Here is a 6,490-nt window from a genome sequence, read left to right on the forward strand (position 1 = left end):
TGAGATGGTTGGATGGCATCACCGACTCAATGGACATGAGTTTGAGCAAGCTCTGGGAGACAGTGAAGAACAGGGGAGCCTGGCATGGTGCAGTCCATGGCGTCACAGGGTCAGACATGACTGAGCGACTGAACAACAACAGATTGATGGCAGGGAACCAGATCTGGATGATTCCAGGGTTGATTCTTTTCCACCTGCTCTCTTTTAGATGTCAACCCTGAAGCAAAATGTCAGCAGTCAATTAACAGAGTGTGCCTGCCCAGGTGAGCCCGAAAAATAAGTGATTCAGAGAAAAAGAGCAATCTGGTTTTCTTGCCTACTCCTGGATTTACTTCTAAAAGTGAGGGTGGGTGGGGGCAGACAAAGCCACAAAGGCTGCTGTGTGTTTGTTCCTCTTTAACTAAATATAAAAATATGCTTTGTTGGCTAATCAGAACCGCAAGCCCAGTAACACATCTAAAAGGTTTCGAGATTGTGTCTCTTCATGTGTTTTCTCTTAACCATCCAACTGTACAGAAAAATTGTTTTCTCATTTGTATATTTCATGCGGTGAGGCTCCTGCTGTTCGTGTCATCTCAAAGAGCTTAACAGGCACGAAAGAGGAAGGGCCATCCTTCAGGAAACCGATTTGTCTGACAAGGACGTCCAGAACCCATTTACAGAGAAAGAGAAGGAATTTATTAGCAAACTCTGTGAGCCCAGCAATCAGCAGGCAAGTGGATGGTGAGCCCTTGAGAGAAGCGTGTTTCCTATATTCTGTGTTCTGCAAGAGCTTGCGTTGTTGCTATTATTCAGTCGCTAAGTCGTGTCCAACTCTTTGTGACTCCACTGACTCCAGCATGCCAGGCTTCCCTGTCCTTCACCATCTCCTGGAGTTTGCTCAAACTCACAACCACTGAGTCAATGATGCCACTCAACCATTTCATCCTCTGTTACCCTCTTCTCCTGCCCTCAATCTTTGCCAGCATCAGGGTCTTTTCCAATAAATCGGCTCTTCACATCAGGTGGCCAAAGTATTGGAACTTTAGCTTCAGCATCAGTCCTTCCAGTGACTATTCAGGGTCCACCAGATATTAAGCAGGAGACCCAGGGGAGACTGAGACTTTGTCCCTGGCCTCGGGATCTCATAGTCAAGTGTGGAGCGACAAGTGGAGGTGCAATGGGAATGATGGGAATACAAAGGAGGGCAGTGGAACCAGTTGCTAACTCATCATGGGTGGTCCAGAAGTGTTCCCCAAAGGCTAGCAGGCCTGAGCAGAATCTGGAAGCACCCCTAGAGTCAGCCAGGTGAAAGCACACCCAGCAGTGCAAGGTCAAAGGCCAGAGATGGTGAGCAAGCCTGGCTCTATGCAAACTACAGGCAGGACGGATATCAGGAATTGGGGAATGAGTGAAGCTTCCCAGGTGGCTCAGTGGTAAAGAACCCACCTGCCAATGCAAGAGACAACAGTTTGATCCCTGGGTTGGGACAATCCCCTGGAGAAGGAAATGGCAACCCACTTCAGTATTCTTGCCTGGGAAATCTCATGGACAGAGGAGCGTGGTGGGCAACAGTGCATGGGGTCGCAAAGAGCTGGACACGACTGAGAAACTGAGCGCACACGAAGCATCTAAGTTGCCACGAAAAAAAAGGAAACACTAAGTCCTGGTCTGCGCCGATACAAAATCGTGAAGTTCTCCACATCTTTCACTTCCCTGTATGGCTCTCAGCGGACCTCCTGTATCCTTCTCGCCAGCTCTTACATTCTCTTTCCCAGGGGATCTTCCCGACCCAGGGATTGAACCTACGTTTCTTGTGTCTCCTGCATTGGCAGATGGATTCTTTACCATTGCGCCACCTGGGAGCCTTAAGTAATACATGCTGAGCAATTAATAGAGGCTGGCAGTTCATGAGTGCTCAACTAAGTTCTGCCATTATCATCACCATCATCATCATCATGACCTATTAACCTCTATACATTGCCTCTATTAGAAAAAGTGACCCTACCTGATACAGTGCAGAATGGAAGTAAAGATAAGGGTTACTCAAATTTTAACTTTTATGGATATCAACAGTGATGCCATTATGTTTTCAAAGACAATAAATCGTCAAAGGACTTAATAATTTCTCCAAATGTTGTATAACATGTTTAATAAGCGCGTCAAAAGATGCTCAGCACCCCTAACCATTAGGAAAATGCAAATCCGAACTACAGTAAGATATCACTTCACACCCGTTAGGATGGATATTATTTTAAAAATTGAAAATAACGTGCCTGTGAGGATGTGGAGGAAATATAATCTTTATGCTTTGCTGGTGGAAGTGTTTTCTGTGGTGGAAAAAGTATGACTGTTTTATGACTGTTCCTCAAAACAGATATGATCCAGCAATTCCACTTCTAAGTTTATATTCAAAAGAATTGAAAACAGAGACTCCAGCAGTTATTTGTACACTTAGGATCATGGCAGTATCACTTACAATAGCTAGACAGTGGAAGCAACCTGTGTCCATTGATGGATAAGCAAACTGTAACATATACATACCTTATTCAGCTTTGAAAAGGAAGGCCATTCTGACATGTGGTACAATAGCAATGCACCTTTAAGACATTAATAGACAAAGTAAGATAAGCTAGTCACCAAAGGATAAATACTGTATGATTCCACTTGAGGAAGCTAGAGTAGTCATATTGAGAAACTAGTTCAGAGGCAGAGGGGCTGAGGGAGGGGGAAGATGAAAGAAGTTTGAGAAATGGCTGGTTGGTGATATTTGCACAATGATGTGAATGTACGTAGTGCCACTCAGCTATACACTTAAAATAATGAAGTGGTAAATTTTATGTTATGTATACTTCCCCACCAAAAAGAAAGACAATGCGTTTGGATAAAGGACAGTTGGAGGTGAGTACAGGTGGGAAAATTCCATGGGTTCTTAGCTGGAAGTCTTGTCGTTGCCTCACTCACACACTGGCTCATGTTCTCACTCAGCGAGTACTGAAATAAGTCCCTTCCAGTGCCGAGTAAAGTTCTTGGCGCAGGAATTACAGCAACTCCCTCTGCAATCTCTCAGTTAAGAGGAGGATATTTAACTAGAAGTCAGTCAACCAAGCAAACTCAGTAGAAATGAAAATTGCAGTTACTGCCCAAATGCGTCATGGGTTCCACTGTTCTCAGAACAAATGTCAACTTGTCCTAGCCTGAGACTGACCCAGATATGAATGAGTGACCCTTGAGTAATGTGAAAAGCTTGGCATTGCAACGGAAAATACATTTTGCAATGCCTTCAGTGTTTCTGGACATTCACATTCCATTCTCAGAGTTCAAATGGTCAAGAAAACTTTATGAAAACAAGAAGTCTGAGAAAATATTTGCTAGAATTTATTGACCAGGCATCTCTCTCTCTCTCTCTTCCACCCCTCCCCCATTTCTCTTTCTTTCTCTTGTTTCCCTTCTCTTTCTTTCTTCTGATGTGGACCATATCAAGATCATCCCTGTGACTAACTGGAGTAGCCGTTGCCCCGGCCACTCATTCCAAACTCTCCAGCATCACAATCAAGTGATGTGCTTCTAGGCATTGGCTTTGTCTTCAGTGGTTCAAAGGTCGCTGTTTTGGTGAGTGTAATATATCTGTGTCAACATTTCAGCTGAGATAATTGCTACAGGTATCTTTGTGAGTGTGACCTTTATGAGAGTATGACCTCATACCATACTCTCAATGTACCCACTCGGACATATCCAAGCTCTACCTAATAGGTCCATGATATATGGTTTTAATGGACTTCCCTGGTAGCTCAGCTGGTAAAGAATCCACCTGCAAAGCAGGAGACCCTGGCTCGATTCCTCAGTCGGCAAGATGCCCTGGAGAAAGGATAGGCTACTCACTCCAGTATTCTTGGGCTTCCCTGGTGGCTCAGATGGTAAAGAATCTGCAAGACCTGGGTTCGATCCCTGGGTTGGGAAGATCCCCTGGAGGAGGGCATGGCAACCTATCCCAGGATTCTTGCCTGGAGAATCCCCATGGACAGAGGAGCCTGGCGGGCTCATGGGATCGAAAAGAGTCAGACACAACTGAGTGACCAAGGACAACACAGTGTATGATTTTAATATGCTGACTCAATGACAGTTATTTTTCTAATGCAGTATCAGCTTGATAGTTTTTTTAAAGCCTGTGCATTCAAGCTGTGATATAATGTAGAAGGCAAGAATTGGTGTTAGTAAAAGCAATAAAGGTTTGTCTATATACAAAAAAAAAATTCAAGCCCCAAGCTAGGCACTAAGGATTCGAGATCATAATTCTTAATCTCATATTCCAGGTCAGTAAAAGGACTGATAACCTTGTAATTGTTAAGACAGGTAGTAAATCACACATGGGTAGTCCAGAAGGTCAATCAGAAACCTCTATGCGTAGTTACATCCTTGATTAGATTAATATGTATGTGGTTCTTATTATGTGCGAAGCATTAATCTAAGGGTTTAGGACATATCTAATCACTTCATCCCCATAACAACCCCCTAAGGAAGATACTCACTTGACCTTCATTTTATGATGAGGAAACTGAAGCAAAAAAGGTTAAATAATTGAGCAAGTCCATATGGCTAGTATGCAGCCAGACCAGACAGTCTGGCTTCAAGGTCTACGTCTGTAAATACCACACAAAGAGGCCTTCCACTCAGCTTGCAGGGTAACAGTGAACATAACAGCAAACCAAACCAAGGAACCCTGACTGTGAATTAATTGAAAGAATTCTAGGCTGAGTCCCAACAGCTGTGTTCATAAATTTTATCTTGTGGGAGGAGGGGAAAGTTACTGGCTGATTTGTTTTGTAGTTAAAGGACTCAAGCAAATTTTATTTTATCGCAAGAAATTAGTCCTGGTATTTTCAGCCTCTAGAATAGACAATTTGTACTCATCATGGCTCATAACTTTAATTACACACAACAATTTTAAGTCCTTTAATATGTATGAGTAACAAGGCTCTGTACACGCAAGTCATGGTTTATGACTGTAGAAAACCACACCTCTAGGTTAAAATCTGATTTGGATAGAAGGAGATTTTTTTTTTTTTTCCCCTAAACATGCAGCAGAATTTGGGAACATTTTTATTATCTTCTGTGAATCATGGGTTGCAGAATGGTGGGGCAATGGAGAGATCAAAACTAGGTTTAAACTCTGCACTAGCATTTACTGAGCTTTAGTTTCCTTATGTTTATAACGAGAGTACCTACCTCATAGGCTGGTGTGAGGATTAGATCAAACAATATGTAAAATGATACATAAAAGGATTACCAAAGTGCCTGACCTGATGTCAGCTATTGGTAAATGTCCAGCACTACATTAATTGCTGTTGCTCTGATTCAGAATTTTCCTGGAGTTACCAAAGACCAGAGAATAGGGGGAAAGTGGTTACTTGCAGACATTGCCCTAAATACTGGAGCCACCTAAAATGCCAGCATGATGGAATTTTTCAAAAGATGCCAAACCATGTCACATGCAAGCCTGTTTGTCTCTGGAATTGTGTGTATTGGAGAAAGAGGAAGTGTTCACCAGGATTTTAATTTTCTTTCTTTTTCTCTGGAAAAAAAAAAAAGTCATGTTACTAAGAAATCAGGGGTGAAAGATCCTTGTTGTGAGCGCCTCTCTATTGTCACACTGTTTATTTTTACTATTTGTTACTCCTTTATTTTTTCCTTTACTGTTAAACTGCTTTAAGAGATGATCAATTTTGTCAATAACCTCTCCTAAAGTAAACTAAAGGAAATCAGTCCTGAATATTCACCGGAAGGACTGATGCTGAAGCTGAAACTCCAATACTTTGGCCACCTGATGAGAACAACTGACACATTGGAAAAGACCCTGATGCTGGGAAAGATCGAAGGTGGGAGGAGAAGGGGACGACAGAGGATGAGATGACTGCATGGCATCAGCGACTCAATGGACATGAATTTGAGTAAACTCCAGGAGTTGGTGATGGATGGATGGACAGGGAGGTCTGGCGTGCTGCAGTCCATTGGGTCGCAAAGAGTCGGACACGACTGAGCAACCGAACTGAAAGTAAACTGAGTTCTAAGTAAGCACATCGTCATTCCACTGAGTCAGGGGAAATAAAGATCAGAAAAAACAGCCCAATCTAGTGAGTCAGGCCCCGGGTCGACAGGCTGGATTCCAGTCTCGCCCTCCCATCGCCATAACAGATAAGCGGCTTAACGTTTGTGCCAGGGGAAAGAATCCTGCAACCTTGCCACTGAGGTAACCCTCTCTCCTACATCATCCCACTCAGCAGGCTTCTTTCCTTCCCACTCAGTGGGCCTCTGATATAAAACGCCAGGGAGGTCGAGGATCCCTCCAGGTGCCACTGCTAGGATGGTTCCTGAGACGAGGTTCTGCATCCCAGCAGTAGCTGCCCGCTTCGCAGCAGAGCACGCAGCCGCTGACAGCAGCTCGGACAGGGGAATCCAAAAAGGCGCGGAGGCCCCGCCCACTCCCCCAGACCCCGCCCACTTATCCCGCCCC

This window comes from Odocoileus virginianus, chromosome 14 (assembly GCF_023699985.2).
Source record: "Odocoileus virginianus isolate 20LAN1187 ecotype Illinois chromosome 14, Ovbor_1.2, whole genome shotgun sequence".
Taxonomy (NCBI): domain Eukaryota; kingdom Metazoa; phylum Chordata; class Mammalia; order Artiodactyla; family Cervidae; genus Odocoileus; species Odocoileus virginianus.